Genomic DNA, 25,783 nt, shown 5'->3' with positions numbered 1-25,783 from the left:
GAAGTGACTTGCCCACAATCACATAGCTAGCAGATGCCTGGGGCTCAATTTGAACTCAAGTTCTCCGGACTTCAGGGTTGGCTATCTACCCTAGTTCCTTTGGGTACCACATTTGCCAATGACAGCTCTTTCCCTTTTGAATGAGGATCATATCCTCATAAGATTACTGATTTAGACCTTAGAGGATGTTGAATCCAAGCCCCTTACTTTATAGATTAGGAAACTGAGGCACAGAGAAGCTGTGACTTTCCCTGGTGAATACAGTTAATAAGTATATAATCTGAACCCAAGTTTTCTGACTTTAGAAAGAGTCTACTCTGGAATCAGATAAGATTCCAATCTACTTGGAATCAATAAGATTCATAATTTCAACTCCAGCCTCAGACATTTACTGGCTGAGTTACTCTGGGTAAGTCATTTTACCCTGTTTGCCCCAGTTTCCTCATTTATCAATTGAACTGGAGAAGGATCTACTCTGATTCTGATCCTTGAGAAGGATGCCAGAGAGTAGGATTTTTATGAGAATATGAAGACTTGGTAGTAGTGATCTCAATCTCACGCTGCAGCAGCAAGACTGAGCTACACAAGACAGCCTACCTCTCATTCCCTGGAATAAGCTCATCATTTCCATTTTCTCTGGCTGAGACTTGGAGTCCCTTTTGTCTCTGCACCCCCATCTCCACTCTAAAGAGCAGCGTGCATCTGGAAGCCCTGCCATCCATCTGTTTCGGTAAACACAGAATTAACTTTATGACCAGAAATGCCACACGCTGCACATTTCAAACAAAGGTAATGAAAGGCACATTGATGCCTCCATTGTCCATGGCGGATATTTAACAGCCGCTGTCAAAACTCATCTGTCTTTTGTCATGTTTGGGAAATGGTCTCTCATGTATTTATGGGCGTGAGAGTAGCAGCTGCTGCCAACCCTGGATGGTTTGTTTCCAGAGGCTTCTGCCTGTGGTGAGCACCTTTGGGCTGAAGCCTGACCTTTCCTAGGCCAGTGTCACCTCTACAGTGCCTCTGGGATTCTATTGATTTGGAGTATAGGGAGATTCTATGATTCATGATATATCCTGAAAACACAGTCAGGAACTGGGGCTTGAGGTAGAACTGTTTCTAGAACCAGGCCTAGTATATGGTAAATCGGGACAGCTTTTGCAAAGCTTGTATTGGGATTAGGAAACTAGAACCTCAGCAAATGTGAGCAGCAATGGGGAGGAAGAGAATATTCCTTATTGAGGCTTCAAATTATTTTGTAAAATGAGTAGATTGACATTGTTGTTCATTTGTGTTTGACTCTTTGTGACTCTATTTGGGTTTTTTTTGCAAAGATATCAGACTAGTTTGCCACTTCCTTCTGTAGTTCGTTTGATAAATGAGGAAACTGAGGCAAATAGGGTGAAATGACTTGCCCAGGGTAGCTCAGCCAGTAAATGTCTGAGACTGGAATTGAACTTATGAATCTTATTGATTCCAAGACCAACATTCTATACACTGTAGTGTTACCTAATGGCCTGTAGAATGGACTAGATCTTATCTAAGGTCTTTTTACCCCTTAATATTCTTTATTAGGCCAATTTAGGTTTTATTTTGTTCAGTTTTAGGTTGCTACTCTGATACCCATCTTGGGTATCTCTGCCCTTGAAATCATGTCTGACTCACCATCTTCCTCCAACTCCTCTTTATGTGATGTTGTCTTCCCTCTTTAGAATGTAATCTTCCCTTATTAGAATGTAATCTCCTTGAGGTTACGGCTCTTCTTGCTTGTTTCTTTTTACACCTCCAGGATTTAGCACAGTGCTAGAACATAGTAATAACTATATACATTTTGTTGTCTTTATCCTTCTCCTCTATTTCCTTCTCCTCTTTTTTCTTCCTTCTCCATCTCCTTTTTCTCTTCTTCCTTTTTCTCCTCCATTTTCTCCTCTTTTTCCCTTTTTCCTTTCCTTCTTCTCCTCTATCCCTTTCTTCTCATCCTCCCTCCCTCCCTCCCTCTTTCTTCTCCATCTCCTCTTCCTTCTTCTCTTCCTTGTGTCCTCATTTTCCTCCCCTTTTATCTTCTCCTCTTTTTCCTCCTCTTCCTCCTTTTCTTCCTCCCTCCTGCTCCTGCTCCTCCTCCTCCTCTATCATAGAAACAGGTAACAGAGTCTGAATGCAAATTCTGTCCTCTTTTCACTATATTTTGCTTTCCTTTCTCAATAATAGTCTATTCTGTGTTTTAAGGTTACTTCCTAATGACAAGAAATATGGTACATGGATAGAGTATTGGATCTGGAGTCAGAAAGACATGAGTTCAAATCCTAACATATACTGGTTGTGTGAACTTGACCAAGTCCCTTTTAATTCTCATTTTGCAGAAAGGGTGCTAATCTGAATTTGTTAGGAGAGGACTGTTATATCTTATGTACATGTCCCAGGGAGTTCTATATAAATGGAAATCACAGATTCAGATTTTCCTGTTCTCCAAAACTAACCATGCTGGCTTATGCCTATAGTCTCTGCTACTACTGGGGGTCTCAGTTCTTTGATTTTGAGAGTCCTGCAGGAGTAATGAAGCCGATTGGATATCTGTACTAAGTTTGGCACCAATAGGGTGAGGTACTGGGAGGAGGGGTAGAAAGGGTTCTAGCAGGTTATCTAAGGAACTGGTCAAAACTTCCAGGTTGATCAGCAGTGGAGTTGGACCTTGAAAAGTCACTGCATTTCTAATCTTGGTGAGATAGAGAGACCCAGGCTGGTACAAAAGAAAAACCATCCTTCCAGTCTTAATATTGTAGGATTTTAGAATTCTAAGATTCTAGGTTTTCCTGTTTGCACTCCTGGCCTGGCAAGCACTGACGAAAGGCCCTGGCTGGCAGGCATTTGACACTTTATGGTCAATTTTGTGCCCACCTTGGAAGCTTTCCTTTCCAATAAAGGGTTGAAAATTTTTCCTCTGTATTAACATGCTTCAATAATGGAAACCTTTTGCCTGTTAATGATGTGACTGAGGTTTCTAAAGACATCTTCTTTTATCTTCATAATAACTTCAAAGCTCTCTGCTGTGGCTGTTAATAAAGTTAAAAAAAGGACTGATGTGACTTCACCACTGGAGCTTTCAAACTCCTCAGCTAGAGAGTGGGGAGGTGATATTACCCATTTATTCTGAGTGGTTCAACCTTGGAAAGTCACATTCCTGCGGATGGAAGGAATTGCCTTTGATCATCCTCCTTTGCTTCCTTGCCATGTTCTTGCTCGTTTTATTCTGTCATTCATCCATGTGCATTGTGATCTAATCCTCAGTCCACAGATGTGAAGATCTTGGGTTCTGCCATTTTGACCTATGATTCACCATCGAAACATATCCCTCCCAATCTGTTTGGGAATGCTCAACTCAGACCACAGTGACTTTCTGCAGATTCCAGGCATCATTCTTCCCCTTTGGGGAAGAGGTCAGTCAAAGGAATTATATGCATTTAAAATTATATTTTATTTTTTCCAGTTTCATGTCAAGATAATTTTCAACATTGATATTTTTGTAAGATTTTGAGTTACACATTTTTTTGCCTCCCTCCCTTTTCTCCCTTCTCCCTTTGAGAGTGAGTAATCTGATTTAGGTTATATACGGACAATCATATTTAACACATTTCCATATTAGTAATGTTGTGGAAAAAGAATCAGAACAGAGAAAAAAACCAGAAAACCAATTTTAAAAAGTGAAAACAGCATGTTTTGGCCTGCATTCAGACTCCATAGTTTTTTCCCTGAATATGAATGATATTTTCCATCTCAAATCTTTTAGAATTATTTTGGATCCAGTGATCTTGCTGAAAAGAGATTAGGATTTATCCACAGATAGATCTAAGGAATTCTTACTCAACATATGAGTTGTCATGATTCATCTCTTTGCCACTGGACCCAGATGGCTCTGGAGGAGAAAGTGAGGCTGGTGACTTTGGATAATTTTCTCTTCCTCAAATTAATTCACATGTTCAGTTCATTCAGTTCCCTGCTATCATGCCCTTCTTCGAGGATAAAGGATAAGCATCACAACATCATCAGCACTTAACACATGAATAAAATAAAAAAAGGGTTTGACATCAGGAAAAAAAACTTTGACAATTAACATTACCTAAAAGTAGTATGGGCTGCCATGGAAGGTAGTAGAATTTCTTCAGGGGGAAAAAATAGATGACCTTTTGTTTTACATGCAATATAGGATCTCTTTTGGATTATGTATTGAACTACAATTAGATTCATTCAGTCAATAAACATTTATTAAGCACTGTGCTAAATGCTCATACAGCCGTTGGGCTAAGTGATGTTGATGTCCTTCATTCTCAAAGAAGATATCAGGGAAGTGATATCATTACAAGTACATGAATTGGATTTGAGTGAGGGAGTACTGTGCTATGTCACTGGAGGTAACCCTGGATATGAGGCAATCAGGCTTAAGTGATTTGTCCAAGGTCAAACAACTAAGTATCTGTGGTAGATTTGAACCCTCAGTCTTCTGACTCCAAGGCCCGTGTACTATCCACTGTGTCACCTAGCTGCCTGGGCTAAGTAATGGGAATACCAAAGCAAATGACAATCCCTGCCCTCCAGAAGCTCTTGATATAATGGGGAGGCATTATGCAAACAACTATATGCAAATATACTGTGCATAGGATAGGGGGCAGCTAGGTGGTGAAGTGGGTAGAGCACCATGCCTGGAATCAGGAGTTCCTGAGTTCAAGTTCAGCTTCAGACATCTAATAATTGCCTAGCTGTGTGACCTTGGGCAAGTAACTTAACTCCATTGCTTTAAATAAATTGAAAAAAAGAAAAAAGAAAATGCCATCTACATCCAGAGGCAAAACTAAGGAGTCTGAATACAAATTGCAGCATGTATGGGATAAATTGGTAACGAACTGAGAGAGAAGGGTCTGACATTGAGGAGGATGAAGGCAAAATAGAATTATAGATTTTTAACTGGAAAAGACAGATGCCATGGAATACAGCCCCCTCATTTCATAAAGTATGACCTCTGAGGGTCTTTCCAGCCCTGACATTCTCTGCAATATTGATTACAGTCTCTGTGCCATATCTGGGTCTTCTAACATGCATAAGAGTCATGAGAATATATTCTATGCTAGGTAGATGAAGACTGGGAGAATCACATGATCATAGAAATAGAGCTAGAAGAATTCATCTTGTTCAAACCCTCCTTCTATAAATGAAGAAACTGTGTCCCAGGGGGATAAACTGATGAAGAGAATGGCAAAGGTAGGATTTGAACCAGGTTCCTCAGACTCTGAGTTCTTTAACTTTAATTCCAAGGGGAAATTGACCAGCCTTGGAGGTTTGAATTCACCTTGTTCCCTCACAAATCAGAGTGCTGGAAAATTGAATGAAAAATTTAATGGGGGAAATTCAAAGAAAGCCCTCTGCCACACTCCTCTCCAGAAAGGTGTATAAAATAGAAGAAATGGACAATTAGAACTAAGTTGCTGCTGTTCACAGATGTGGGTCATGCAGAGTCTCAGTCCTGGCTGTTAATTCTAATTAACAGAAAGACAGTGTGGTGTAATGGAATGAAGACTGGTTTGGGAGCCATTGGACATGGTTTTCAATTGTGGCTCTGCCAATTACTGCTTTAAGTCAGTAACTTCACTTCTCTGGCCTTCAGTGTTCTTTATCTCTAAAATTGAGGGGTCTGGATTATGAAAGCTCAAAATTCGACCCCAGCTCTAAGTCTTATGAATCCATTTGATAGATGAGAGAAGTGAGGCGTAGGGAGGTTAAATGATTTGATTTACTGCTACAAAGATAGTAAGATGATGATGATGATGATGATGAAGAAGAAGATAGATTTATATGGTACTATAATGATAATATATTCTATAACAGCCTTATAAGGGGAAGTAGTGTAGAGGTTATGTCACATTATACAGATAAGGAAATTGGAACCTCAGACAAGTTAAGGAATTTGCCAATGACTGCACTGTGAGTATCAGAGGTGTGGCTTCTTATTGTTTTTATTTGCATTTACATTGTTTCAGTTACTGTGTACTGTTTTCTTAGTTCTACTATTGCTCTTCCCATTAGTTTACATTTTTTCTTGCATCCTATGTATCATATGCATCATTTTTTGTAATACAGTAATATTCTATCACATTCATATTTAGCCATTCCCCAGTTGATGAGTACCTACTATGTTTCCACTTATTTGTTCTCCAAAAACATCCCACTGTTATAAATAATTTTTTAAAGTTTTATTTATTTAAGGTGATGGGGTGAAGTGACTTGCCCAAGGTCACACAACTAGGCAATTATTAAGTGTCTAAGGTCGCTTTAATAGAAAGATTTGAACTCAAGTCCTCCTGACTTGAGGGCTAGTGCTCCATCCACTGCACCACCTAACTGCCCCCTGCTAAATATTTTTATGTATGCTAATTATTTTTGTGTATGAAGGACTGTTCTATCATTTTTCCCATCCTCTCTGCTTCCTTCTCTCCTTTCCTTCCTTGTTTCTTTTTTCTTCCCTTCTTGTTTTTTCCTCCTTCCCTCTCCCTTCCCTTCCCTTCTCTCTCTCCTTCCTTCCTTCCTTCCTTCCTTCCTTCCTTCCTTCCTTCCTTCCTTCCTTCCTTCCTTCCTTCCTTCCATTTCCCTTCCTCTTCTTTAGGGAATTTACCTAAGCAATTTGCCTTTCATAGGTACGGGGAGAATCTTCAACCAAAGAAGGAATAATTAATAATAATTTTGAACTTATTGTAGTATACTGTATAAGATGCTGGTATATAGTATAAGAAATCCAATTTCTGCCAAACTGCTTTCCAGTTTTCCCAGCAATTCTTGTCTGGAGTTCTTTCCAAAGTCATTATATTTTTAAGCTTATCAAACATTAGGTTAATTGAGTTAATTGATTTTCCTGTTTTTTAACTTATCTAATCTATTCCTCTGATTTATTTTTCTATTTCTTAACTGCATTCGTGATTCTGATGATTATTTCTTTATCATATAAGTTAAAGTCTGGAAGTAGACCCTGGAGTACTGTGTATTCAGACTGAGGTGATCATGTGTGAATGCCAACGCTGATCCTAATTTACCTGAAGTATAATAAGAATATAATAAATAATGGGTATAAGATCAGTTTAGTCATTTTTTAAATTTTGTGAGTTTATTTAGGGTTTTCTTGGCAAAGATACTAAATTGATTTTGCCTTTTCCTTTTTCAGGTCATTTTACAGGTGAGAAAAGTAAGGCAAACAGGGTGAAGTGACTTGCCTAAGGTCAATACAGCTAGTGTATGAGGCCAGATTTGGACTCAGGAAGATTCCTGATTCTAAGCCCAGTGTGCCACCTAGCTGCCCATAAGATGTATAGAGAGTAGATTTTCCATTTATGTGCTGATGACCTAGAGAGACCATCTTTCCTCATAGATGGAATAGTTTCAGTCAACTGAATGTGATGTTAGAATGTCCAGGATATATCATCTGAGCTAAAATGAACTCTCTCATGGCTTATCACTGTATCAGAAAGAACACCATGAAAGTGCCATCTTTTGAGAATGTAAATCATTTTTTCCCCATCAAAATTCAAATAACACTGAAGATACTGGGAACATCTACAATTAACTGTATTTTCCATTTCAAAATGGCAGCCCAGATAGCTCTGGGGTTTCCATTCATTTGCAATCAAGTTTATAAAGTAATTGGATAAAGAACCAACTATGGTCCCATTGTAGGTTTGCCTACAAACTGTGGCCTCTTTGCACTGTTGTTCCCATAGAATTTCAGAAGCTCAGCACTTGAAAGAACTTCAGATCCCAGTGTCATTCAATCCAAGACTCATCCCTACAATGTACCTGATGAATGTAGTTCAACCTTTGCTTGACAGCCTCTAACAATGGGGGGATCTCATACCCTTCTAAGCCAGCCCACTCCACTTCTAAATAAGAACTGTGAGAGAAATTTTTCTTTATATAAAATCAAAAGCCCCCCTATTTCTCCATTTCAGTGCTTTTTTTTGAATTTTTGCAAGGCAATGGGGTTAAATGACTTGCCCAAGGTAACACTAAGAAGGTAATTATTACCTATCTGAGGCTGGATTTAAACTCAGGTCCTTCTGACTTCAGGACTGGTGTCTCCAATTTAGTTCTATTCTCTGTAGCCAAGCAAAGAAAGCTTAATTTCTCTTCCAAAAGACAGTCCTTCAAAATCTTGAAGACAGCCATCATGTCCTTCATAAGTCTTCTTATTTCTAGGCTAACTATCTCCAGTCCTTTATATGGTCTGGTCTTTGCCATCTGCATCATCCTGATTGCCATACTTTGGATATAATTTGAAAGGCAGGCATTGCTAAGAATAAGTGTTGGCTGTCATTTTATCATAGAGAATAAAGCTTGGACTCCAGTGACTAATTCAATGTATAGACTTTGTTAAGCAAGAGAACCTTATCGAGTCATTTAATTCAAGCCCCAGCCTCTAACTAAAACCATCTTCTAGTTACTTTAGCTCAAAGAGAAGTCTATGTCATTGCTGTCTTGATGCTCATTCTGAGTATATAACCTTCCTAGCAGCCAGAATAATTTTGTGTCCCTAAATTACTAATTGCTTTTCCTGCAATTTAGCACTGAAAGTGAACCCTGAGCATCAGCCAAACCAAACTGACCCGGTGCCACAATCTTCCCAGTCTAGGGAGATGTGTCCAGAACATTTGGCCCGAGACTTGTGAGTATCCTGCTGCCTCAGGGCAATGACAACTTTTCTTCATTTTTCATTTAGGCCAGGGGCTATTGCTCCTGGGGCCCCAAATAATTCATTTCAATTGAATTCTTTGCCTGTAAGCCAAGAAACCCAAGGTCATAGAGCATCAGCAAGTTATTTGACATATTCCTTTCTTCCTTTGGCAATTCTCCCCTTGTTTTAACATTATTGGATAGTCCAATGAAATAAAGTCCTGTTTTTATTCCTCACTTTTACTATCCCCCCTCTCAAATATCGACCATTTTTCAAAGACTGGACACCCTGAGTTTAGCTGCATAAGCAATAGCTCAATGAACCCCTTGGAGAAGACAAATGTTGAATAATTCAATAGACAATGGTAGCTGGTTTTTTCCCCTGGTTGTTCCACAATAGGTCACAAGTGAGTAAATTCATTGGCCAATGTGATGTGTCCTTCCTAGAATAATTAGTCTTCTTTTAATACCACTGAATTAGTGCTCCTGTTTTATTGTACCCTGGAGCTAAAATGGTTATTAGGTTATAGAACAAGCAAATTATTGCTAAATGCCTCTAGGCAGATTATTCAACAGCCCCAGTCACTTAATGAATAGCTTTTACTTCCCTGCAAGGTTGACGCTATTGATGTGGTGGTCTATTTAAAAGAAATTTGTCTCTTCTTCTGTGGACATCCATTTGTGAGGGGCCACACATGGTCTGGAATGTCCCTGGTGGGGCAGGTGTGTATGAACCAAGATTTCACTCAAGCTTCACATGAGTTATGGACTATGGATAGTTGACTTCATTTGGGTGTTTCCATCCATCTTCTTTGCTGTTGATTCTTTCATTGACTGAAGTTTGAATCAGGGCCTGGTAGAAGTAGGAGGACCAGCAATATAGCTGGATTTGAGGGATTTCTAAAGGTACCCTTTCTGTCAAAGGATTTTCCTCACTAATCTGGCATCATGTCTTCATTACTCAGTTGTTTGGGTTAAGGCATCTATAGTCCAAGTAAGGGAGCATAGCAAAACCTTATAATTACCCATGAACATTTTATCATATATTAGTTTGTCAGATTAACTTCAGTCACCTTGCAGGGGTCTCTGAGAATGAAAAACAGGCTGGGGGAAGCACATTTTAGTAGGAAGAATTCTGCAGTTGGGGCTTTGGAGTTTAACTTTAGCTCTGACATTGATTGTAACTTTGACTAAGACTCCTTATCAGGAGTTTCTTCATCTCCAAAATTATAGCTTTGGATGAATGATCTCTAAGTTTCCGTTAGACCTTGAAAGTTCTGTGAATCTTGGTAGGGTTGGGTAGGAGCATCCAGATATCTGAAACCTCTGAATTATTGTGCTTCTTAATATCTTAACCTTATTTCAGCAATTGTCATAGAAAGATAGAAAAACAAACTTGGTATATATAAAGAAATAGAGAAAAAAGGTCATCATTTCCACCCATACATTCTTGCTAGAGGAAACTCCTGGGATGATTTGGATAGACTTTGGCTTATAACTAGAAGCAGAGTGAGAATGAATTGGGATAGGATCATAAGATCATAGGAAACAAATCAGGCAGTGAAAGATAGAAATAAAGATGTTGAAAGACAGTTTATGCTAATTCAGGCTTTCTGCTGGCTATCTGCATATGGTTGTGGGTCTGAGTCACAGAGCTGAAGTAACCCTTAAGTCTAAAGGCTGAGGCTGAGGCTTATATCATCTGCAAGTCACAGGAGCAGCAGCAGAGGACATCAGAGAATTAGTAGAGATCCTTGTAATATAGAGAACCAGCAGATGGCAGGACAGTGGACAGAAAAGATAGCAGACGACAAGTAATTTGAGCCAGTGGATAGTTCAATATAATTAATTGACCAATATTGTTAACAGCAACTTTGTGGGGAAGCCTCAAGAAGTGGGGTTGTAGGAAGAGAAGGGCTGGAGCAGGGAGAAGAGGTGGCTATTGCCAACTGGCTGAGTTATTTCCTATCTTTATACATTACCAGTGCGTGAGCCCTTTCCTTGACCATGTATGCACCAATGGTGCATTAGACTGTGGGAACTTGTTTGAGTGGGACCCAGGCTACACATATGTTGCCATACACACACACACATACATATTTGTAAACAAACTACTGCTGATTCAATACATGCTTTGAGATAGTATCTATGCCAAACCACAACTTGTGAGCCCCAACTTATGCTCCTTTCACCAGACTGACCAGAAGATACATTCATTCAGAACAATGTCTATTTTATGAAATAGCATAGGAAAATAAATGATAAAAAGTTCCCATAATATATAAAACCTACACTCTAGTACACCACTGTGTACTAGGAGAGAAGACCATGTAGGAGAGAAGACACATCAGCACAAGCATGCATACACACACATTTTCATATATATATATATATATACATATATATATATATATGTATATATATATATATATCACATCTTTTCAATTGAATTTTTAAGCTCCTTTAGGGTGGAGACAATTTATTCTTTCTTTTGGTATTCTTCCAAACTTAATGACTGGCACAGTGCCTCATACATGATGCCTACTAAATTAATGGTAATGGTTGCTGTTGATGATAGTGAATGGTTGAGTATGTGTCACTGTTGACAAGGACTTACCTGATGGGAATATTATTATGAGAGAACTCTGAATGGTTAGGGGCAGTTTGATAGCCCTGAGCAGGTGAGGAAGAATGGCACCAAACAGAAAAGAAGATGAAAGGGGAATAAAGAAAAGGTGAAAACAAACTTTAACTTCTTTATTGCATTTCCAAGGGTCAATTTAAGTCCAAGAGATGAACATTCTGCTTTTCTCCCTATTCCCATATAGTTCTTTTGGGGTTATATGTTTCTTTGAATACTGAAAGCACTTTCATCTCAGAAGAAAATCTCATCTCGTGAATCTGTGTCTTAACCAAGATCTCATTGAATCTGCTTCATAACACTGGTATAGGGAGACTTTGTTCCATGATTCCAGAGGACTTGTGATGAAATATATTATCTGTCTCCTGACAAAGAAATCAGAGTTTTGGGGTATATAATCAGACATAAAAGTTTTTATATATTCACTAAGGGAATTTGTTTTGCTAAACTATGCATATTTGTTATGAAGAATTGCTCTTTTTTCTTATTAAAAATGGTGTGAGGGAGTAGGAGGGAGATAAAATAGATTTCTGTTAATTAAAAACTCAGTTAAAATAGAGACGTGTGTGTGTGTGTGTGTGTGTGTGTGTGTTTGGGGGGGTGCAAAGATGTGGAATGTTGCATATATGTTGAGATGAATCCTCAATTTAATTAGGTTGTTGTTGTTTAGTCATTTTTCAGTTGTGTCTAATTCTTGTGACTCCATTTGAGATTTTCTTGGCAAAGATAAAGTGGTTTGCCATTTCTTTCTTCAGTTCATTTTAAAGATTAGGAAGCTTAGATAAAAGGGAATTAAATTCACTTGCTGAGGGTCATATATCTAGGAAGTATCTGAGGCCAGATTTGGTCTGAGGAAGATGAGAGACTTCCTGATTCTGGGCCTGACAGTTTTATTTAATTATTTTGCTATGTTACAATGCACCTCCCATAGAATGGGAACAATTTGTAAATGTTTGTAATGTTTTGCTTTTATAAAACATATCAATAAAACTTTAAAAAGAGAGAAAATAGAGTTGAAACATAGGAATTTTTGTTCTTGCCAAAATTTTGAGTCTGCCATCTTGTCTGTGCTTCTGTCTCTTATCATAATGCCCAAGTTCTATATGATTGTATGAGTATTAATGAAATGCTTGCAGTGTGCCAGTACCAAACTATGAAAAACACTTTGGCCTGTTTTCTTACAATTGTTTTAATTATTGTCTTTACTTCTGTGCATTTTCCCTGATTGTTCTAAATATTCATGTCTTCCCTTTGGAGATAACTTTGTAAATATCTTCCCTAGATATTGTAAATGGTCCCTTCTGGTCTCTTTGCCCCTCTCCCACTTTAGAATGTAAGATCCTTAAGGACAGGACCTTTTTTGGCCTTTCTTTCTTTCTCTACTATGGACTTAGTCCATGATCACATTGCTAATTAGTACCTTAGCTGAGATTTGAATCTAGATCTTGACTCGTAAGCATCTTCATGTTACAGTGTTAGGCAAAATCCCAAAGAATCGTAGAATGATAGAGGAAGAAGGGACCTTAGAGACCATCTCTACTATTCATTTTTTTTTTACTGATAGGGAAATTGAGGCTTAGAAACACAAAGTAACTTGTTCAAGGTTACATAATTAGTGGCAGAATCAGGACTAGAACTCAGGTCTTGATTTCTGGATCAGAGCTTTTATTAGTTTTTATTCCCTTGATAAGTAAGTACAGTCATTATCAATTAATTAAACAAACTATTAGTTTAGGAAGAAGAGAGATAACTTGGTATAGTGTAAAGGATTTTGTATTTGGATTAGGTGATGCTTTCTGTCTCTCATTTTTACTATCTATGAGATCATGGACGCAGTTTTCTTATTTGTAAAACAGGAATGGTATTATCTGTCATATATATTTTCTAGCTCCTAGTGAGGATATAAAGAGATATCCAAAACTTAAAATATTTTTTTAATATCAACTATTATTAAACAATCAATCCTAGGATCAGTATCCTGTCCGAATTTATCCATCATCTTTTAACATTTTGCCATTTTGCATCTGTTGCCCTAATTTCGACTCCATGGATCAAGATGACACTCCCAGGATAAGCTCATAACTTCTAAAGTCACCACTCCCCTGCTAACTCAAGTCTTGATTGGTTCCACTTTTCTCAACCTCTTCTTTCCTCTACTTGGAGTGCTAGATGATGGAGTACCAAACTCCTCCCAATGCCTTCCTTTTTAAAGGACAAAAATTGACATCTGTTGCCCTGTCTGGTTTCAATTCCATAGACAAGATACATCACTCTGTATTTCTTCTTCTCTGCCTTTACTTTCCTGTTTTCTATGTGTGATGGTTCCTTCTTTAGATTCTAAGATATTATAAACTCAATAAGGGCAGGTACTTTTTTCACTTATATCCTCAATATTTAGCATACATTAGAGAGTTAATAAATGTTTGAATTAGATTGACGTTAATTTTTCTGGCAGATGAATCACTGATCTTATTGGCTATTTGGAGGAATCTCCATGGCTAAGCAAGGATAAATATAATCAGTTCTTAGCTTTATGTGCTACTAAATTCAGCTATTGGAGGGAGCTATGGCATAGTGAACTAATGAATGGGCAAAGATGTCTGGAAAGAGGTTACAAAATTACATGATGAGAAAAGAACTTCCAATAGAAAGGTGGAAGTATAAAGTATATTTGTGACTGATGAAAAACATCGAAACATTGCTCTAGTTTAGGTGTTGCTTTTCCCAGAGTAGAGCCCTATGTGGAAACAGGGGAATACTGACTTGGCATAGCCGGAAGTGTCTATCAAATGTCCTATTGTCATTTTTACCATTTAATTTGATAACTTATTTCCCACACAGAACAGAGATAGGTAGATTTAAAAATGAATGCTGTGGATGTTTACTTTGCACGTATGAGATGGAAACAGATTCACTGCCTGCTGAACTGTGATTTTATTTCTCTAGGGAATATCTCTCCCCTACCCCCCAATAGTTGTATCTCTTAGTTTTCAGTGAAAGTTAAAGGGAAAATAAGATTCTCTTGGGCTACATTTATCTTATTAACTGTGACTTCCTAGATGAAGGGAGCTAAGGGGATAGTAATATGAAAGTAGGGAGCTGTCCTAGTGATGAAGGATGCTACCCATTTCCTGTTAGAGGTGGGAGGTGATGGGTTTAATAAGGAGAATGGGACACCCAGTTTTAGATTCAATGACCAATGAGGGAATTTGTTTTGCTTGACTATGGATATTTCTTATGAAAGTTTTTTCCTTTTTCATGGGTAGGGGAGGTGGGAAGGAAAGAAAACAAATGCTTATTAAATAAAATAGAGACATCTTTAGGTATAAAAAAAGAGAGAATATGAATAAGGTCTGGCCTTAAACAGAATTGTTATATTTGATTGGCACTGAATTACTGAGTTGTGGACAACTACCAGGGGAGCTGGGAAAGGTGAGATAAGACAAAAGAGCTAAGTTATCTCACAGGTAACAGAATCCAAAGGTGTTAGAGAGGGAGGAACCCAAGAGACCATCCAGGTCTCTTCCTTTATTCTACAGACTGACCCTTGGAGGTAATGAAATTGGGATGATATGGTAGGATTTTTTCTGATTTTTGGAATCAGATGATCTGAGTTCAAATCTTAACTGTACCACTTATTACCTGTGTGACTTTGAGATTATCATTTGAGCTCCCCTACCTTAATTTCCTCATCTATAAAAGGAAGGGGGTGGAACTAGTTGAAATCTAATGTCCTTTCTGATATTTCTATGTATGATCCTATAAGAATCATTAGATTTAGAGCTGAAAGAGCTTTTTTGGTTTCAATCCTCTCAATTTACAAATGACAGACCTGAAGTAGCAAAGCCATCCCTACATGTTCTTTTACATTTGGGACAAACTTCACAAGATTTGCCTGGGGCAAGCTTCACAAAGTGAAGCAGGAAGAAATACTAAGTTCAGTTGAGAGGATCCCAAGACAATAGTTTCTGAGCTGGAAGAGATCATGGAGTTCATCTGGTCCACTCCCCTCGTTTTGAAGATGAAGAGCTGAAGTCACAAATGACAGAGCTAGGACCTCTGACTCCAAATTTAATGATATTTCTACCTCATAGTCCATAAATGTCCTCAAACATTGAGCCTTCTGGTCAGGAGCTCTGGGAACAGCAATCCTAATCTTCTGGGTTTGGGAGGAGAAGCTCATTTCTGGGGCAAGGCACTGACATCCTATTTTAGCCTTAGCTATTTCCTAATTAATGCAAATAATGGCCTCATTGAAGTGGTCACATGTCTTTGAATTTACATTACTAGAAATTATAATTATGTAAAATAAGGTAATTGGTTCCAGCCCAATGGAGATATGCAATGTGAATTTGAAGGATATAACTACTTCATGGGATTCATTATTCTCACTAATTAGGACTTAGCAGTAAATATTCTTACGTAATAGAGAGCTGGTCTTGGAGCTCAGATCTCCTGGGTTCCCAACCTACCTCATACACAGATTATCTGTGTGACTCTAGACAAGTCACTGAATTTTTCATTTTCTTAGACATTCTCCTATAAGTTGCAGAGAAGATGCCGACCTGCACTAGTTGATAGAATTTCCTTAAATGTCAGTTCCTTATATCAGTGAGATCACAGACGTAGCTCTTATCTCCTCTTCTTAACTATAGTTCACTAGGGTCAAATACAAAAGGAACAGTTCTATTAAGCTATGATATAATAAGGACAATTATAATAAATATAACACAATATAATGTAATATAACAAAATAAATAAATATAATTTATTATAATATAAATATAGCAATAATAATAACGTAATAAAGATCCCTACAGGCTACATATTGACTTTAAAATCTCAATATTATCTATGTTCTATTGTTTTTATTTATTTTGTTAAATATTCCTCAATTAGATTTTTAAATCTGATTTGACAGCACTTGGGAGTGTTGTGGCTTGTTGGACAATTCTGCTGTAGTAGATCGAGAATGCTATAACCTTAGAAATAGGAAGAAACGGGTTCAAGTTCTCTTTCTGATACATATTTTGATCAGTTGTCGTTCAGTCATTTTAAGTTGTGTTTGACTCTCTGTGTTCCATTTGGGGTTTTCTTGGCTGAGATACTGGAGTGATTTGCCATTTCCTGCTCCAGTTCATTCTATAGATGAAGAAACCGAGGCAAGTAGGGTTAAGTGAATTGCCCAGGGTCATACAGTTAGTATGCATTTAACTCAAGAGGATGAGTCCTGGACCAATGTTTTTTGCCTGATGGTGCCTCTTAGCTGACCTCTGTGTGAACAGCAGCGAGTCATTTAATTTCTCAAAAGTTTTCTAGGTACCTCTCTAAGACTCAGATGGAGAGAGTGTCCTCAACCTGTATCAGTGAAATCACAGATCCAGGACCTACCTATACTCTTGTTAAATGTGAAGCATAGTTGCCTCTACACACTGCTGAAGGAGAGTTTGGACTGCTAGCACTTTATAAATTTTGGTATCCTGGAGCAGGATCCTAAGCTGTCTCACCTTGGTTACAGCACTTTGAAGTGGCAATAGGAAGTGACTTGTGGCAAATATAAGAGCCAGCACTTCAACAAGTATTCTGGCTCTGAGTCTAGGCTTCCACCCATTCCAGGCTTTCCCCCAATCTACACACACACACACACACACACACACACACACACACGTCTAACTATCTTTTTCTATCCATCTATCATCATCTGTATCTATCATCTAACTATTTTAAATGTCTATCTGTTTCTTTTTCTCTATGATCTATTTATTTCTAGTAATATGTAACTCAGGAACAACTCTAAACAGACATAGCTTATCCTCCCAAGTGTGACTCTCTGGTAAAGCCATCTAGGCATCCCGGCAATATTTCAGCCCTCCGTATAAACACAGAGAACTATTCTATGTTGCATCTCAAAACTCAGCACAATACCCTTTGAATTTCCGGGATGAAGTGAATGCTCTGAAAACTCAGATAAGTAACAATAAATCCAACTCAGGGTCACATGAAGTTTAGGTACAGTAGTGAAATGTTGAGATAATAACTGGACCCAAATGAAGATGAATCACTGCAGGTTTCCTGGAATTTTATTGCCTTAGAGGATTTTAGAACTGGAAAGGACCAGAGATCACCAAACCTGACCCCTCAATTTTACAGAGGAGGAAACTGAGGTCTGCAGAGGTTAAGTGACCTCTGAGATCCCTTTGAAGCTGGGAATTTTCCTTTTTGGTTAAAGAAAGCTCTTTCTAGGCTGGAGCCCAGGCAAGCATCAGAGAGGGGGGGAAAAATAGGCTGGGCTGCCTATTTCTTATTTTAATGCTTTTTTTGAAATACTATCACCAAGGACCACAAAGCAATAGAAACCAAGAATTGAAAGGGACCTCAGATCATCCAGTACACACTTCCTAGCTTTATTTGATGCAATGGAGGGTCCCAAAGCAGTAAAAATTTACTCATTCAGAATAGTGAGAATGAGGGGGAGGGATGAGAAAAATGAGAAGTCTAGGATAATATAAATGAGTAAAAATATTAATTTTTTTAAGGGAATGCAGTGTTTCTCTTTTTCAAAGTTATTTACAGTAAATAGAATTAGGTTAACAAAGTGTTAGCCAGTAGAAGTGCTTGGGGGAATCTCCTTTAATGGAGAGATAAGTATCAGTTGTATTTTAAATACAATGCTGGAACCAAATTAGTAGTAGGAAAGTGACTTAGGAAATGAAGAGTCTCTTAGGTAGTGCAATGAGGGTATTGGAATCAGATAGAACTGAGTTTGTACAGAGAATAGAGTGCTGAGCCTGGAGCTGGGAAGACTCCTCTTCCTGAGTTCAAATCTGGCCTGACACTTCCTCGCTGAGTGACCTATGGAAACTCACTTCACCCTGTTTGCCTCAGTTTCCTTATCTGTAAAATGAGCCAGAGAATGAAATGGCAAACCTCTCCAGTATCTTTGCCAAGGAAACCCCAAATGAGAACATAGAGAGTCAGACCTGATTGAAAAACAGCTAAGAAGAAAGATACAACCTCAGATACTAGTTGTGTGATCTTGGGCAAGTTTAACCTCTATTTGGCTCAGTTTTCTCATTTGTGAAGTGGGGCTGCAAATAACAGCACCTACCTCCCAGGAGGTAGTGAGAATCCAGAGAGATAGAGAGCACTATTTAAATGCTGGCTATTATTACTAAATTAATATTTGAAGAAGATGTCATCAGAGAATATTTAATCTTGCTGTGAAATTGATTGAATGTTGGGGTAGGAGACCATCAACATTGTGAATAAAAATCTCAGATTTTCATTAAATGTTAAGATAAAAAAACTCACTTGGACCACAAGGACTCTGGGAGGTAGGGAGGGTATCTAGTTTACAAATGAGGAGATGGGTCTAGACAAGCCAAGTGACAGCTGGGAAGACAAAGCTAGCAAATGTCACAGCTGGGGTTTGAACTCAGGTTTCCTGACTATCAGGTCAGTGGAATTCTCCTAATACCATGCTTTGTCTCATTGTGAGGGAGGCAATATTCTCTTCAGTGCCATCTGCCCAGAAGCCTCTTGGAAAGTTAATTAATTTCTTTTGGCCTTAATTTCCTCACCTGTAAGATGAGGGAGTTTGATGAGATGCTTTAGTTAGTGATTTCTTTCCTCTACTAATTGTTTCTAGCATTTTTTAAAATGACAAAACAGCAAATTTACTTGATACGTGTCATTGGGACTTGGTGGGATGCATTCAAGACATATGACCCAGATAATAATAATAATATCTTGCACATATAGAATATTTCCTGTGTAGAAACTCAACTGATTCATACAAATACCCTAGGATACAGGAGCTATTATCATCAGCCACATTTTACAGATGAGGAAACTGAGATTGACAGTTAAGTGAGTTGCTGGGGTCTGCTAACTGGGCAGGATCTGAAACAGTATTTAAATTCAGAACCCAGGTGCAAGGCGAGTGCACTTTCATTTATTTATTCATTCATTCATTCATTCATTCATTTATTTATTTATTTAAGGCAATTGGAGTTAAATGACTTGCCTAATATCACACAGCTAGTCTCTGAGACCAAATTTGAACTCAGGTCTTTCTGGCTTCAGGGGCGGTGTTCTTCCCACTGCATCCCCAGTTGTCTTTTGTACTTTCCATCTTACTATGGAGGATAAAGTAATAAGGCAATACCCTTTTTTTTTAGGTTTTTGCAAGGCAAATGAGGTTAAGTGGCTTGCCCAAGGCCACAGCTAGGTAATTATTAAGTGTCTGAGGCTGGATTTGAACTCAGGTACTACTGACTCCAGGGTCAGCGCTCTATCCACTGTGCCACCTAGCCGCCCCCAACAGTTACCCTTAAGAATCCAAGACTACTGACCTGGCTATTAAAAATAGAGCATTTTCCATATATGGCCTCATTTCATCCTCACAATGCTTTTCTTCATAGTCCATGTATCCTATTACTTTTCTCTTTTCTAGGGTGGGGGAAAGACCTCTGAATATGCAATCACATGGGTCCTGAGTCTGAATCCTGACTGTGACATTTTATTTTTTTACAGGTGAAGAAACTTACCTAAAGTCACATAGCTGCTAAGTATCCGAGGCAGGATTTGAATTCATATCTCCAATTTTAGCATTCTATCTCCTTGACTATATAAACTATACTCTTTGGTACCGTACAAACTAATGATGAGATTACAAATATCAGTGATATTTGAAAGATTATGGAATAGAGCTGTATTGATCTTTTTTTTTTTTTAGTTTTTGCAAGGCAGTGGGGTTAAGTGACTTGCCCAAGGCCACACAGCTAGGTAATTATTAAGTGTCTGAAGCTGGATTTGAACTCAGGGACTCCTGACTCCAGGGCTGGTACTTTATCCACTGCACCACCTAGACCCCCCCCCCCCCAGAGCTGTATTGATCTTAAAAGATTTTAGAAATCATCTGGAATGCCCTCAAGAAGCCAGTTTTAAGTTCCTTATTAATGTGCCAGACGCCGTGTTATGCATTGGGCCTTGCCCTCAGGGAGCTTACATTATTGTGGCATTTTCCAGGAAGGGACATGGCACAGGTCTGCTCTTACCTGATGACTGCTAGCTTTTAGCATTATACTAAATTGGCATTCTAAATTGGTTCGATGGAAACCACACATTTATACACAACAAGAAGAATAATGAGGAGGCCTGGGCGGGGGGACTGCACTACCATTTTCAATGAGCTCTTCAGTGGAGGCAAGTTTGAGGAAGACAGGATGGAGAGATGACAGGACTCAGGACGTGAGTCTCAGGGTGAATTGAACTCCAGACTAGAGACCCCTTGGAAGAGAGAAAGGCCCCTGGTGAGTCAGGTGAACTTGGAATTAAAAAGGACATTAAGGGGAAAAATAATTGAAGGGAGCACTGGTGACTTTAGTTCATGCAGTTCCCACAATTAATTGAGTTTTCATAATGTGCTTAGAGTTTTAGCCGACTGAAGCATGGCAAATTTGCGAACCCAGCAGGTTACTTATTGGGGCTACCCTTGCCATGAGATGGAAATGATAGGATGGTGGCTGTCTGATGTTCCACCTCCAACTGGGCCCCAGAAGCTTTTTTAGATGGTTCAGCAAGACATTTGTAGAAAGGAAGACTAAGGCGGGATATAGGGAAAGGGAACTGATGAGTCTAATGTTTCAGATTAAAGGAAAACTGAGTTAGAGTCAGAGCTGACCTTGGATAGAGTGAGAAGTTGCTTGGTGTGATTGGAAGAATCATAAGTTGGGCATCTGGAGACCTGAGTTTGAATCCTCATTGGCTCTTTCCTGGCTCTTTGACCTCAGATACATTGCTTCCTCTCTCTGGGATGCATTTTGCTTATCTCTAGGGTAAAAGGGTTAGATGATGAAGAGCTCTTGGATGCTTCTAATTCTGACACTGGAATTAATTCTCCTGATGCCTTCTCCCCTTGGCAGCCTGGGTTCCCAGAGTGTGGCTGCTGCTATATTACCCTTTAGAGTTCTGATTTAGAGAATCAGGGCTTGCTATTTTGTGATAGTTAATTGGTCAACCAGTTAATTTATTTTTAGAAAAGGGTATTTATTTACCAAGATAGGGAGGTAGCCTCATAGCCAGAGAGCTGGACTTGAAATGAGCAAGACCTGAGTTTGAATATTGTAGTTGTGTGACTTTGGGTCAATCACTTAACCTTTCTAAATTTTAGTTTCCTCATCTGTAAAATGGGGGTAATAATGGCAGTCATCTCACAAGGTGTGGAAGATCAAATAAGATGACAACTAAAATGCACTGTAAAACTTAAAGTTTTATTTAAATGCTTATTAAGGTGTAATAAAGTGCTACATACCCCCCCCCCCAAATCTATGATCCACCCTTCCACAATGTCCATGGAGAGGAACCAATATTTTTTTTTTTGGTTTTTTTGGCAAGGCAATGGGGTTAAGTGGCTTGCCCAAGGCCACACCGCTAGGTAATTATTAAGTGTCTTAGGCTGGATTTGAACTCAGGCACTCCTGACTCCAGGGCCGGTGCTCTATCCACTGTGCCACCTAGCCACCCCCAGGAACCAACATTTAATAAAAAAAAGTATAACGTGCCAGATATTCTGCTATCAAATATTATCTCATTTGTATCTCACAACAATCCTGGGAGGAAGGTGCTGTCATTATTCCTATCTTACAGTTGAGGAAACTGAGGCAGAGAGCGGTAAGATTTAAACTCAACTTCCATACTAGAGATCTATCCATAGCACCTAGATGCTTGGGGAAAGTGGGTTCACCTTTAGAAAGCACAATAATTCATAGTTTGGCATATAGTTTACTGGAGTCTTTAAGATGTTTCCCTTAGGCTTGCTGTAGTTTTTCCATTGGGCTGTAGAACCTTGAATCTATTTTCTTTATCTTGTCTTGTCTGTCTTTGCTCTTGATGTAGACACTGCTGTCAATAGTTCTGGGGATAGGCAGCTAGGTGTTGCAGTGGATAAAGCACCGGCCCTGGAGTCAGGAGTCCCTGAGTTACAATCCGACCTCAGACACTTAATAATTACCTAGCGGTGTGGCCTTGGGCAAGTCACTTAACCCCATTGCCTTGTAAAAAAACAAATCAATAGACCCCTGAGGACACCCAAGGGGGAAAAATACTAACCCTCTGCACCCTTTGACATTAATAAAACTCTTCCAATCAGGGAGAGGTAGGGAGGGGACCAGACAGGCCAAAGTCAGGAGCTCTGTTCTCTCCATCAATTCCATCTTTCAGATTTAGATAGTTCTCTCTTCTATTGCAGGCATCAAAACCTCTTAATATCAACAAACACTTTATCCAGACTATTAGGTCATGATAGAGTCCCTTAGCCAAGCCAAACAAATCTATTATATCTAGGGAGGGGTCCTTGCCTTGTTTACCTGTTGTCAGCAATTGAGATTTATTCTCAGTTATTTGGGGGGGGGTGATTATAAGCATCTTATCACTTGCTCTGATGTGGATGGGGTAGTTTGATTGATTTGCCCACATGAGCTCCCACCTTTATGGAGAGGAGGACACAACTACATCTTCTGAGCCTGGTGGCATCCTCTTCTCCCCTCAATGTGATTCCCTCAGGTAGTCTTCCAAACCTCTTATCATTTTTCAGCTCATATCAAAATTTGTTCATTCACACTAAGGTATAAATGACTTCTGATGCATTAAAGTACCAATCCCCACAATGGTCAAGAAGAAAGGTTTAACACAATTATAGAATTAAACCAGTAAACTTGAGAGCACATGTTGTGATCCCTGAAATCACTTCCTTTGAGTCAGGGAGTCTCTATTTGACTTATACATGATACCAAGCCCGGATTGGATATTTGTCTTAATTTTTTTCTTTTTTTTTTTTAGGAATGATTTTTGTATAGATTAGAATCTCTTTAGAAACTGTGGGAGAACTATGTGATATAGAGCATAGAAAGAGTAGGTCTTGGAGGTAGGAGGATCCGAGTTCTAGTCCTGCCTCTGACTTATCTCAGCTATGAGATCCTGGACATGATGGTCACCATCTTGGTCCTAAACAACTCTGTAGAGCTGTAAATTATAGTCAACATGTTCATTGCACTTGAAAGTGGGAGTTCCTCACCCTAATGCAGTCAGGGGAGTCAGAGGAAATTGGCTCTTGCTTCCTATTTAATAAAATAGAAAAAGAGGGTAGATTTGGAACTAAGGATCTATTCAGTTACTAAAGTGATTTTCCTAAAGCACAGGTCTGTTTATGTTACTCCCCTACTTAATAAACTCCAGTAACTCCCTATTGCCTCAGTATCAAATACAAAAACCTCCATTTGACATTTATATGTCATATACTAGCCCCTTCCCATCTTCTCCATCTCTTTATGCCTTGTTTCCTGGTTGTTGCATTAACAAGAGTCCATCTCTGGGCTCTGAGCATTTCTCCATCCTTCTCTCTGCCTACTGACCCTGGTTTCCTTTATATCTCAACCCAAATCCCATCTTTTATAGGAAGCCTTCCCCCAACCCCTCTTAATTCTAATGCCTCTTCTGTGTTAATTATTTCCTATATATACCTTGCTTTTATATTACTGTCTGCATATTTGTTTTCTCTATTAGACTTGTAAGCTCTTTGGGGGCAGGGACTGCCTTTTGCCTCTTTTTGTATTTCTAGGATACAATACCTGCTAATTTGTTGTTTCAGACCTGTCTGATTCTGTGTGACCCCATTTGGAGTTTTATTAGCAGGGAGTGGTTTGCCATTTTCTCTCCAGTTCATTTTTACACATGAGGAAACCGTGGCAAAGTAGGTTAAGTGACTTGTCCAAGTTCACATAGCTAGTAAATATCTAAAGCTAGATTTGAACCCAGGATGATGAGTCTTTCTGACTCCAGGCCCCAAACTATCTGCCTAGCTGTTGGACATGACTGAAATGACTTAATAATAGCAAAGACAACTGCCTAGTAATAGTAGGCACTTAGTAAATTTTTATTAATAGATTGATTGGTCCTGAATTCAGATCCCAGCAGGACCACACTCACTAACCAGCATTTAAATAAAACTTTAAGGTTTCCAAAGTGCTTCAGCTATTATCTCATTTGATCTCTCACACCTTGTGAGGTCATTGCCATTATTCCCATTTTACAGATGATGAAATTAAAGTTTAGAAAGGTTAAGTGACTGACCCAAAGTCACATGACTGCTAAGTCTCTGGGTCTCAGTTTTCTCTTGGAATGGAACAAGAATTTATAAAGTGCCTACTATGTGATTGGCAGAATGTTAAGTGCTGGCAGCAGTGGGTGGTTTCCATACTGGTTCATTCAACTATTTCATTTGAAATTGCCTTTGTTTCTGTTTTCTGAATTCTTTCTATGCTCATAAATCTTTAGTTTTAAAACAATTATTTACTTCTCCGATTCTATTCCTGTTGACATTTGGGGGGGGGGCAGAGGGAAGAGATGTGTCAGCTGCAGTCAATGATCAATATAGCAAATCATGAGATATATTTATCTTGCTGTTTGGGTCTGGGACTGTAACAAAACCCATCTCCAGAGGCTTCAGCAGCCAGGTCTTTGGAATGACCTCTATTACTGAGAGTCACTCAGATGGCCCTAGACAGGCCTACTAGGCGAAGGATCAAATCCACTCCCAGTGTTTCCTGGCACAGCTGCCAAAACTGCCAGTCCAATGCTAGAGGTAATGGATCAGAATCTGCTAATGCTTTCAGGGCGACATTTCCTTTTGAAGGGGTAACTGCCAGGCCATTAACGAGTCTGCTCGATTTTTGGCTTATTTGTGTCTTCTTCCTGTTGAAATTGTTTTGGACTACAGGGGCCTTACCTGATGGATAACTGTTTTGGAGCCAAGGGAAATAAAGTATAGAGGAATTTGAACTATCTGGGATGCCTTCCCTGTCCTTTACGGACTCTCTTGTAGCATTTTAGATTTTAGAACTGGGAGAAGCCTTTAGAGACCAGCAAGACCAAACCACTCATTTTGTAGATGAGGAACCTCATTGAGGTTCCTTAAGGTTGTGACGTGGGTAGGGTCACCCAGGTAGTAAGTGTCTAAAGTAAAATTTGAACTCAAGTCTTTCTGATTCCAGGTTCAGTCCTTCCTTTATTAGAAAGCTACAAGCAGCTTACCCAGAGATCACTTTTCTGCTCCATAAATGAAAATGCTTTTCCTATTTATAACGTTCAAACTTGATAGTTTTCTCTTTAAGGGAGTGACAGCGATTCCCTATCCCTGCCTTCCTTGGAGGTCAATGTCAAATAGCCTGGTCGAGGGCTAGAGTATGAAAATGTCTCTTTCTTCCCTCAGCTTTGCCTGAAAGGTTGTGTAATGAAATAGCTGCTAGGGGTCTTCTACTTGGATACCACAATCTGGGTTGACTTGGCTTTGGGGATCCTTAGGCCATGAGTGCTAAGTTCAAACATAAATCTGAGGCAATCAGGACAGTGATAGGAAACCTGAAAGTGGTTTGTACCTGT

Source organism: Macrotis lagotis, chromosome 3 (assembly GCF_037893015.1).
Source record: "Macrotis lagotis isolate mMagLag1 chromosome 3, bilby.v1.9.chrom.fasta, whole genome shotgun sequence".
NCBI lineage: Eukaryota > Metazoa > Chordata > Mammalia > Peramelemorphia > Peramelidae > Macrotis > Macrotis lagotis.
Note: the sequence above shows the minus strand (reverse complement) of the source record.